At 44.4% G+C, this 12101-nt stretch overlaps 1 long non-coding RNA gene across 2 annotated transcripts in view; it reads right to left on the bottom strand.

Annotated features, from left to right (window-relative positions):
- Window positions 1–6224: 6224 nt before the first annotated feature.
- The window catches only part of LOC129392332 (uncharacterized), a 72758-nt gene continuing 66881 nt past the window's right edge, over window positions 6225–12101 (bottom strand). For both annotated transcript variants that reach the window (XR_008618073.1, XR_008618072.1), the window contains exon 3: window positions 6225–11971. This is a non-coding gene — a long non-coding RNA (uncharacterized lncRNA). The remainder of the gene's footprint in view (window positions 11972–12101) is intronic.

Here is a 12101-nt window from a genome sequence, read left to right as displayed (position 1 = left end):
ATGCCAGTGTTTCTGGAGCTTATGCATTGCGAAAGCCTCTGGGGTGGGGCCCACCTGGTCCCCATCTACACAATTTATCTTTGAGACAGCCTTGCCCTTGCCCAGCCTGCATGGGCCCTCAGGCCCAGCCTCTCTCTGTGCTGCTGGCCGTGTGCAACTCCCTCCCCGCCTTTCACTCTACCCCCAAGCATCTCTGCCAGGTTGCCTCTGTACCCTGCTGACGGCACTCTCCCAGGAAGCAGGGCTTACAAATCCTTCTCCCTATTACTTCCCTCTTCATTTCCTCCTAGTCGAATAGAATATCTTTCTAGTCTGGGGAAATCGCTATTTCTTTCCCTGTTTCTTCAGTACAATCTGTCCCCCCACCCTTTTCTTTTTCAATTGAATTGTCTTCTGCTAAGGGCTTAGGCTTTTGTTTCCAAAGCTTGGAAGGAAAGTCTGCCTTGTGCCCTGCCACAAACCTCCTGTGAGGCAGGAGCACAGAGTCAGCAGCTATCTGCTTGAATGGGAAGGAAGGGAAAGAGGAAAAACAGGGATACAATCACTGTAGATAGATATCTCAGCATCTTATCCCACCCGAACGCACACCTCCCCTGACTTCCTCTTCTGACAGCTGGACTCCCAGTGTTTGTTAGAAGATACCACCGAATCCCTTCTAGCCACATTTCCGGATGTCCACAGGCCCAGGAGCCTATGGGTTCGTACACAGATATGCACACCAAATGGCAGGGAAGGATGGGCCTGGGAGAAACACTTTCCTTCAGCAGAGTAAGGAGGTCTGGCCCAGTCCACTGAGCACAGCACCTGCTCTGTGAACGATTCTGATCCAGTCCTGGATGCTTCCATGCCCTGAATGGGAGGACCATGTGGAGAAACAGAAAGAACTGTAATCCCAGGGTGGGTCCAGGTAAGACTGCTACTGGTCTGCATCTACCCACCCCTGCCATACACACGCCAAATGAAACACAAAAGAACAGGACACAGAAGGCAGAGTCCTTTCCCCTCCAGCCAGAGAGATGCTCAGGGGTGAGCAGAGACATCAAGGGCCCTGGAAGCAGCTGGAGAAGGAAGGTAGACAGCTCAAGGTTTCTTAGAGGTCCCATGTGGTTTCACACCACCAGGAGCTTTGGCAGGTTGTGGAAAGTTACAGACTACGCACCACGTGGCTGATCAGAAGGCCAGCAAAGAGGAACAAAAGAAGTGCAAGTGGTGGTCTGAGTTCTGGGGCCGCAACTTCCTGTGCCACGACTCGCATATTCCCAGAGACACAAGAAAGGCTACAGAGGAAGTTCTGTCATTATGCAGGTGGGACTGGGCCAGGGAGGTGGCTGCTGTTTGAGCAGAATTAAGGACAAGCTGTTAAAGAACCTTAACAAGGATCTGCAAACTGGACGGAGCCAGGAGTTACAGATATCTGCCACCATGTCTCTACATCAGTATTTTAATCCATGCACCATAGGGGAATAAGATGAACCTTTCTCCCGGGTGGACCGGGGTTTAAATTCCAGGCCTGTCATTTCTTAGCTATCGAATTCTTTGGCAAATTGCAGGATCTCTTTTCCCTCATCTGTAAATGGGCATAATAGTTTTATAAAGTATACCTAGCATGTTACCTTCCATATAATTAGGACCAAATAAATGAGAGTTGCTACTATTGTTATTGTTATTACTATCACTATTATCATCTGAGCCCTTGATTTCACTAGTGAAAAACCAGAGCTGGAACCTACAGGGTTTTAGACTGTCTTTGGGCTTTTGCGTTTAAGAGACTGCATTAGGCCAGCTAAGAGACCTGAGCATATAATCAAATGTCCAGTGGGTGATATCTGTTGAGACCCTAGACTCACTTTGTTCACTCATTAATAAGTCACACACTTGGGTCATAGTAATTCTCTGGAGGTATGGGGACTGAGTCTGCAAAAATGATGGCATTTGCTGAACCTAAGTCGTGAACAGCTGTGCTGGGCCAGAAATAGTTTCCCAAGTGATGACTTTCTTTGCCAAGTCAAAGGCACAGCTCACAGTGGATTTGGAATAACAGAAACATCTAATAGGAGAGTCTCTTTTTCAGGGTGACACCTGGCAATCTTTCACCTTCAAAACAGGGCAGTGACCAATTTCTAGAGCACATTCTTTGGCCTGTTTTGCTACAAAGGCACAAGAAGAGATTCAGGGGAAAGAGAAGCCTCAGTAATTTATCAAGGGGAAACAGGTTAATTGAATCAAAATCCCAGCAGGAACTGTAAGTTAGAGAACTTCCAAAGCTTCTGGCTCCCACATCCTCTGTTGCCTGTTGTCAAGAGCATTTGTGGACGTGACAGCCTAGCCTATGTCCCCCAAACCCAAGCCAACTAAAGAAAGCAATGCATTTGGTGGAAAAGTCATAAAAATAAAGACATCCTAATAGAGCAGTTGGACTATTTTTACTGCATTTTGACCAGAAAAGGGAGCCATGGAAAGATTCTGTCACCATCTGTGATCTACTTGCCATAAAATCATAAAGCAGAGAAAGATGACAATGGAAAGACTTCAAAGGTATAGAGCAGTCACTCACCCATGCCCAGAGGCTTACAGCTAATGTGAGGCAGCTTCAGAACTAGAACCCAGGGCTTCTAACTCCCAGCCGGGGCCCTTTCCACCACCCAGGCAGCTGTCCGAAAGGTGGCAAGAGCACACATTTTCAGAAAGTACTCCAAGCTCATTAATGAAGAGGTGACAATTAAACAGCAGTTCCTACTTGCATCAGGGGATCAGGGACAAGAATAACACTGCATGTTGAGTCTGAAGGGACCAGGAGGCCAACAAGAACACAGGTTGCCTCCAGCTTCTGATAAGACTGTGCTCCAAGTTCATTTCCATGTCATTTGTTTGGACACCACAACATACTTCCAGATAGAAACAATGGTATAAATGGGTAAGTTCCCAGGTCAGTCTAGAGAAGCTTATTTAATATATAACTTTACCTGTAACTTTACTGACTATTCCTGATATTCCAGCTGTAACAAGCCACCATTTATATCTGTTTCACGAATAGAAAAACAAATTCCAGACCCCAGCTTGGAAGGCAGCAACATAGCTCCCATTTTCCTCCAGTGGGAGTGGTTTCCCTTGCAGTTGCCTGGGACTCTAGGGTATTGGGAACAAAGGAAGAGGCAGGAACTCTTCTCCAGGCTCTGGGAACTTGCTCTTTCACTGCTGGCTCTCAAACCCGACCCTTGGGATGTGCTGGTCACCAGCAAATGTCTCAGTGGTCTAAGCTAAAATACAACATTGAAGTTCCAGTGCAGAAAGTTTTTCACAAAGCAAAGTGTATTCAATTTAAAGAACCACCCTTTATTCTTGAGATGACTCTTCTCAGTTTGGGGTGTTGAGGTGTCTTTTTGGAAATGATTGTAGTCAGTGTACTTGTTTTCTTAATATTCTTTCTTGGAAAAATAACATGGGCAATCCTATGTTGATGGTCCCCATAACTGCATTCCAAAATTTGGAGAACTCCAATTCTGAGAACCACTGCTCAACACCTCCCCATTTCTTGGGTGAGTTGGGGGAGGTTTTTGCTGTAGTGTCCATCCTTCAGGGCTCTGGGAGGGGTAAGCCAAGGTGAAGTGAGCTGCTGGAACTGGGGGATCCCTCATCCTTTACCACTGGTGCATGGGACAATATGGGTCTCTCATGAATTAAATGTCCCAAAGGAGGGTCTGATTGGGATTAACTTTATCTAATGGCTTAGAAGACAAATTCTGGGTGGGCCAAGGGTACCTCTCTTAAACTTCATTAATTGAGACTGATTAGAAATGTATATTTCAGGTAGAGGCTAATCATTCAGTTAGGAGCTACTACCTAATAATGAGTGTATGAGGAGATGACTAAGCAAATCAAACCACACATTTACAGGGAAACATTGAATGTACCTGGGAAATGTGATCTTTAAAATAATGTTAGTGTATCAATTTGCATTAAAATATTAATTAAAAACTTGTTATCAATTTTTAACAAATTTTGTCTTTTATCTATTTTTAAAGATTTTTTTGATGTGGACCATTTTTAAAGTCTTTATTGAATCTGTTACAATATTGCTTCTGTTTTATGTTTTTTCTGTTTTTTTCACCGCGAGGCCTGTGGGATCTTAGCTCCCCGACCAGGGATCGAAACCGCACCTCCTGCGTTGGAAGGCGAAGTCTTAACCACTGGACCACCAGGGAAGTCCATATCAAATATTTTTGAGACAGATTTGGTAGACCTTGCTAAGCATTCTTTTGTTGGAGTTATTCTGTTCTTGAAAGCGAAGCAAAACAAAATAAAAACAAAGATCATGGGCTTCCCTGGTGGCGCAGTGGTTAAGAATCCACCTGCCAATGCAGGGGGTGCGGTTTCGATCCCTGGTCCGGGAAAATCCCACGTGCCACGGAGCAACTAAGCCTGTGCACCACAACTACTGAGTCTGCTCTCTAGAGCCTGCGAGCCACAACTACTGAGACTGTGTGCTGCAACTACTGAAGCCCGTGCGCCTAGGGCCTGTGCTCCGCAACAAGAGAAGCCACCGCAACGAGAAGCCCGCGCAACGCAACGAAGAGTAGCCCCTGCTCGCTGCAACTAGAGAACAAAAATTGTATTCACATCCTGTTGTTCTTTCTGTGCCCTTGGAATTCGCTCCTGAACCGCCCTTTACTTCTCTTCTCTCTTCTCTCATGCATGCTGCCTTAATTCAGGCTCTCAGCACTTTCTGCCCAAAGCCTGGTTTTCATACTTCCTTTTTAAAATCACAGGACACTTTCCTCAAACAAAGTCTATATGGAAGTCTAGTTTCAAAACAACAGAAAGCTGCTTTGCTTGGAGCAGGGAGAGGGCTGGCTCCCTGCACCCTCACCCCTGCCTCCATCATTCATTCATTCAATATATATTAATTGAAAACCATGGCCTAGTCTATCAACTTAATTTCCTAATTGGGCCTCCTGGCTTTAGTCTCTTGGCTCTACCATGGACCGTCCATCCTGGTAGTAGAACTACTTTTCTAACACTCAGATCTGAACTTATTACTATACTTTTCAGAAACTTTCAATTGTGTCCTTATTGTGTGTGATGTCTTGACCCTATGGTGTCAGCAGTATCTGACCCTTACTGAGAAAAAGGCTCCAGATAGAAGCTATAAGAGTTGATTTTATATTTGCAAATGATGCGACTGACCAGGGCTTAATCTCCAAAATATATGAACAGCTCATATAACTCAACAACAAAAAAACAAACAACCCAATTGGAAAATGGGCAGAAGACCTAGATAGACATTTCTCCAAAGAAGACTTACAGATGGCCAAGAGGCACAGGAAAGATGCTCAACATCACTAATTATTAGAGAAATGCAAACCAAAACTACAATGAGGTATCACCTCGCACCCATCAGAATGGCCATCATCAAAACGTTTACAAATAACAAATGCTGGAGAGGGTGTGCAGAAAAGGGAACCCTCTTATACTGTTGATGGGAATGTAAATTGGTGCAGCCGCTATGGAGAACAGTTTGGAGGTTCCTTAAAAAACTCAAAGTAGAGTTGCCATATGATCCAGCAATCCCACTCCTGGGCATATACCCAGACAAAACTATAATTCAAAAAGATACATGCACCCCTATGTTCATAGCAGCACTATTTACAATAGCCAAGACATGGAAACAACCTAATTGTCCATCGACAGATGAATAGATAAAGAAGATGTGGTACATATATACAGTGGAATATTACTCAGCCATAAAAAGAATGAAATAATGCCATTTGCAGCAATATGGATAGACCTAGAGATTATCATAATAAGTGAAGTCAGAAAGAGAAAGATAAATATCATATGATATCACTTATATGTGGAATCTAAAATACAAGTGAACTTATCTATGAAACAGAAACAAACTCACAGACATAGAGGACAGACTGGTGGTTGCCAAGGGGGAGGGGAGAGTGGGGGAGGGAAGGATTGGGAGTTTGGGATTAGCAGACGCAAACTATTATCTGTAGGATGGATAAACAACCAGGCCCTACTGTATAGCACAGGGAACTATATTCAATATCCTGTGATAAACCATAATGGAAAAGAATATAAAAAAGAATATATATGTATATATATGTATAAATGAATCACTTTGCTATATAGCAGAAATTAACACAACATTGTAAATCAACTATACTTCAATAAAATTTTTTTAAAAGAATTGATTTTATTAAAGGCTCAGTGAGACATGGGAGTACAAGTGGAGATACTTCAGTACAAGTAGCAAAGTGAAACACAGAGTCAGGGGACAGGCTAATCATCCACACCTGAGAGGAACCAGCACTGCTGGGTCCTGGTCAGGGTCTGGGTTGGATGAGTACCCCCTGGAAGATTCAGCAGGGGACCACTGATGCCCAGTGGTCCCAGGAGGGATGTGTGTGAGTGGTGCGCCCACAGCAGAGTGGGGTCAGTTCCCAGCAGACACAGCAGTTGCCCCAGTAGTGGGAGAGGTCTTATTTGGGAGCATTAGTGAGCCTCTGGGGAACGCCAGCACTATTTGTGGGACACCCATTTGCAGCAGGTCAGGAATGGACAAGAGCCTGTATAACCCCAGTTAGTACTATTACTTTGCCACCATTTGTTCCTATGTTTTGATGAGAGCTGAGGTTGTCCTGGGTCATACAGGCTTTAAGAAAACAGTTCCTGAAAATAGTTGTCAGGGCTAAAAAGTATACTTCCATTGCCGTTTCTCAGAGAACTGAGTTCATATCATATAGAAGATGTTCTGTATTGGGGACAGTTTGACTAAAGTAGCTAATTATGGACTGACACAGAGAACTGGAGTCCTGGGCCTGTCACAAGTCTCTCCAAGGCCTCTGCTGTGGTGTCAGCAGATTTATGCTTTGTAGGCGGTTTGTTCTCTCACTTGGTTTGCAGCAAGGGGATGGGGTGAAGGTGAACGGATCAGCCTATAGTGGTGACTTTTGAAATGGAATATGGTTTGGGGTTCCTTGGGGGACTATGGTGACCTATGTTTAAATCTCGTGTGCCCGAGTCGGGTATGGCCCACAGCATCTGCCACGTCACCCAGCTAAGAGCTGTTTGACATCTGAGATAAGGATGTCTTCAAAGCATCCTGGACGGGTCAGAGCAGGACTGGCATTGTCTTAACTGAGAGATAGGCCTGCATTTCACCCTGCCGTTACTTGCGGTCCTTCCCTGACTTTAGCACCAACATGATCAGGGCCTCCCCGCTGCCCAGGGGGCGTGCATGGGCTTCTTCTTTCAGTTGGTCACAGGCAGAAGTTCAGTTCCTCCCAGGTCTGCTTGTTAAACCCTGATGGCAAACCATCTGTTCTCAGTGTTTTCCCAGGTTGCCAACTGAACGCAGGGAGGATGGAGTGTTTTGCAAACTCTGCAGCTATTAGTTTCCCTGCTGATCCTACTTCAGAGTAGTGGGATGCTTTTCTAATGGTAAACTCTCTTTAAGCTTGAGTCATTAAAATGTTTGAGATCAGCAATGTTCAGAGGAAGCATATTACAGCTGACCAAGCAGAAAGGACTTTGGAAATCTCTTTGCCTCTGCTCTGTCATCCCATTGTCCAATTCTCGTCTCATGAAGAAAGAATTTAACCTTCAGGAAGGATGGTCTGGAAATTTCCTCTGCATCGTATCAGTGATTTCACCAGATGCAGTCTTGCCTCCCTTACTTGCTAAACGGCAGGATATACAGTTTTTACATGTGTCTGAAGGCTCCAAGGAGGGTCCTGAACAGTCTCAATGTAAATAAAGAGTAGACAGGGATGGCCCCCTCGTTCTGGGTGGGGAGAGCTTCCCCAAGATGCTCATATCACTGAAGTCATTTGCATGGCTTCCTCCTGCCCTGTTAGGAGAAGTACCCGAAGGCCTTCTGGGCTGTCAGGGAGGGAAGTTGATCACAAACTCCCTGGTGACTCGAGAGAGATTGAACTGTTTGTATACTTACTAGCTAACGGCACATTATCTTCTACATAGTGCCTGTTCAGATCTTGCCTATTTTTTGACTGGTTTGTGTTTTTCAGAGAGTGTCTCTTGAACAAGGGGTCAGAAAACTATAGCCTGCTGACCGGCTGCCTATTTTTGTAAATAATGTTGAATCAAAAGTTGCCTGTTAAGAACCCTCCTACACTGTTGGTGGGAATGTAAATTGCTGCAGCCACTATGGAAAACAGTATGGAAGTTCCTTAAAAAACTAAAAATAGAGTTGCCATATGATCCAGCAATCCCATTCCTGGGCATATATCCAGACAAAACTATAATTCAAAAAGATACATGCACCCCAATGTTCATAGCAGCACTATTCACAATAGCTAAGACTTGGGAACAACCTAAATGTCCATTTACAGATGAATGGATAAAGAAGATGTGGTACATATATACAATGGAATATTACTCAGCCATAAAAAGAATGAAATAATACCATTTGCAGTGACATAGATGGGCCTAAAGATTTTCATACTAAGTAAAGTAAGCCAGACAGAGAAAGACAAATACCATATGATATCACTTATATGTGGAATCTAAAATATGACACAAATGAACATATCTACAAAACAGAAACAGACTTGTGGTTGCCAAGGGGTAGGGGATGTGGGGGAGGGATGGATCGGGAGTTTGGGATTAGCAGATGCAAACTATTATATATAGAATAGATAAACAAGCATAGGGAACTATATTCAATATCCTGTGATAAACCATGATGAAAAACAATATGAAAAAGAATATATATATATGTATAAGTGAATCACTTTGCTGTACAGTAGAAAGTAACACAACATTGTAAATCAGCTATATTTCAATAAAATAAATTTTTAAAAAAGATGACCATTAACTTATGAATGAATGTCTGTGGCTGCTTTCTGTACTTCTAGGGCAGGGTCAAGTACATGACGGAGAATGACCGGTGTAAAATATTTACTCTCTGGCCCTTTACAGAAAAAGCCCTGCTTCCATGGTTCACCTCTTTCTAGTAATAAAACAGTACAAATTGTAACCACAAGGAGATACCAGTTCATGCACTCATCAGATTGTCATAAAGCCTGAAGTGAGAAAAGTGAGAAACACACCTATTAACAAAGAGACACATGCAAGTATGTTTGCTGTGGCTTGTTGGTCAGAATTCTTAAACTGGGTGATTTTTCACCAGGAAAAAAATAAAGATAAGAATTTTGCTATATGCATACAGTGGAATACTTTTTTGAGATTTTAAACTGATTATAAACCTTCAAAACATCAAGTTGAGCAAACAAAACAAAACAAAACAAAAGCAATTTGCAGAATGATACACACAACAGTTACAATGCTATTTATATAAAATTTGAAAATATGCAAACGCAATCTGCTCTCGTGGGTGAAGGATACATGTTGAGCTAGATCAGTCTACAAAGGCTGATCTAGGCTGGTGGGTGGAGAGCTAGGCTGAGATGAACCCCGCGTTGGTTTACCACCAAGGCTGTGTGAAGAGATCAAGGCTGTGTAGAGGGGAGAGGGGACTCTTGCCCAGGCCTGAAGCTCTGGGTCTCAACAGCCCTCATGCAGTGAAGAAACCCCCTGGAGAGAGACCCCTTAACTGTGGGCTCACTGCCTGTCATGCCCTTTTAGTCTGGGAGTCAATGCATTGTCATATGGGAATTTCTTGCTACAGCACAGTTATAAACACCCACATTTTATTTATTTGCTGAATCATCAACCTCTCCCAGGTTCCATTTCAATGGACTGACCATATATGGCTAAATCCATATAAAATATAGAAATACCAAATTCAGGAAAGTAGTTACCCCTGGGATGGGGTTGGGTGACAGAAGAGAAGGGGTCAAGAAGACATCCTAGTGGCTATAATGTGTCTATAATGATTTATCTCTTCATAGCATAGGAAACCAATGTGACAAAATGTTATGATTTGATTAAGCTGAGAGAGGGCATATATACATCTATAAGGTGAAAGGAAGTTGGTGGATAGAGGTAGATGGAGGACTGAGCTTCTTGGCAGAAAATGAGAAAAATCTATTTTTGAGGGAGAAGAGAATGGTCAGAACTGGCAACCAATCTACGTTGATATGCTTACTATTCTATAGTCCACACTGAACGGAGGAATTCAGCAACTTCTTATTGTGCTAGGCACTGTGGGTGATGGGGTCCAGAGCTATGATGAGACAGTTCCTGCCTTGAAGGCACTTAACAATCGGTGAGGGAGAGTTTACGCCAAGACTGACGCTTCTGCAAAGCAGGATGGAAACAGCACAATACCAGCCTGAGCACATTGCTGTGGGAGCAGCAGGGGAGGGACCATCAGTCTGGGTAGAGGAGGAAGGGAGCGGAGAATTCTTCAAGCAAGAAGTGGGAACTCAGCTCCCGAGACACAAAACACCCCTAAAGGAGGAGAAGTAAGGAAAGGAAGGATTCAACAGGGGGACTCTTCAGGGGATCGAGCGCAGCCCAGCCCAGTGGAAAGGGTAAAACGTGCTGAGGAGAGGGGGGAAAGCACACCTGGAGCGTGTGTGTGTGTGTGTGTGTGTGTGTGTGTGTAGCATCATCGAGTAGAAATTGAGGCCAGATGTAAGGAGTTGGGAAGCCTCTGGCTGCCTTTCTAGCTTGGAGTTCCTTCCACAGGCATATGGGGATCTACTGAAGCCTGGAAAGCTTGGAAGGTTGGAAAGGTCAGTGCGACAAGACCTGTCCTCATAATTATCTCCCAAAATGGGAGGGAAGGAGGGAAGAAGGGAGGGAGGAATGAATAAGAACAGGAGGCAGGGAGGCCTGGTAGAAGGCTGTTGACACATGTCCAAGCAAGAAATGCAAGAAATGCCACAAGCCTGTGTTCAGAGAGTGGTCGTGGGGATGGAGAGGCAGGGAATGAGCGAGGACCCTGTGGAGGCGAGGCAAGTGGAGGTGTCACAATCACCCTGAAGGTATTGCTCCTTGAAAATGCCCCCTGAATATCAGGGCAGCTGGACTTCCACGACAGATGCCCTTGGGCAGAGGTGGAGGGCCAAGAGCAAATGGAAGCTGAGTTCTTGTGAGGACAACCATGAAATCAGGAATTACTCACAGTGAAGGGAAAAGCCTTTGTAGGTTTCCAAAGAAGCTTCAAGCCCAGGACTGAAATGTAGCATCTGGTGCCAGGTGTGGCTAGGGACATGGAGAGGGTCATTTTAATCATTATATGTCACTTGATGCAAGGTCAGAAGGCAGGGAAGCATCATAACCTGAATCCCACAAACTCTGTTTCTGAGGGGCCCTCTGAAGGCTACAAATGGTCCAGCACAACTCAAACCTACAGACTCAAGCGAAGTCATGAGTTGGGAAGTGTGGGGCAGAGGGCCCATAGGGGGTGGTGACTCCAAGCATAGCTAGGAAGGAGGGGGGCAAGGACTGGACTGGAGAGTTCCAGGGTGTCCACCCTGGGCTGCCCCTACTTGCCAGAGGAGCTAAATATGAAGCTGCCATGTGATGACACCACAGCAGAAAGGCTCCCTTTGCAAATTCTTTTCATCAGGGAAGAGGAAGATCTTCTCTGCCCTCAACTGATAATCCTTATCCACTTCTTTGTCCAACAAGCGATCCAACTTGGTCTACAGACACTACAACTTGACCCAACACCTGAGAATGGTCTTTGGGTGACTAGGATCAGTCAGGATGAAGAGAGAGAATAAAATAGGTGGGGCCTGAAGTCTATGCCTGGGAGAGCATTTTACAAAGTGGTAGGCTCACTGGAAGACATTTTTCTTTCTTTCTTTTTTCTGCTGGTGTGTGTGTGTAGTTATTGTTCACTTATGTCATTCCATCTGTATTAGAGTCAGTCTGTTTCACATATCTGGGCCACTATGTTGTAAGTTCCTTGAGGTCAAGGATGGCATCTCATTGATCTTGGCATCCTAGAATCTGGCACAATCCTTCACAAGTCATCAGACCTCAGTCAATGTGGTTGTCTTCAATGGAAAGCAGCATGGACACGGGTCTGCTTTGCAAAAGACATTGTGTTATCCACTTGCGCTGATTTAGAACGTAAAAAATCCATAATAACAACCTGGTGTTAATTACAGTCAACTCCTTACCCAGTTCCCCAATCCTACAGGTCCTCAGAAATG

Source organism: Physeter macrocephalus, chromosome 8 (assembly GCF_002837175.3).
Source record: "Physeter macrocephalus isolate SW-GA chromosome 8, ASM283717v5, whole genome shotgun sequence".
Lineage (NCBI taxonomy): Eukaryota > Metazoa > Chordata > Mammalia > Artiodactyla > Physeteridae > Physeter > Physeter macrocephalus.
The sequence above is the reverse complement of the archived record's forward strand: the minus strand, read 5'-3'. Positions and strand labels throughout refer to the sequence as shown.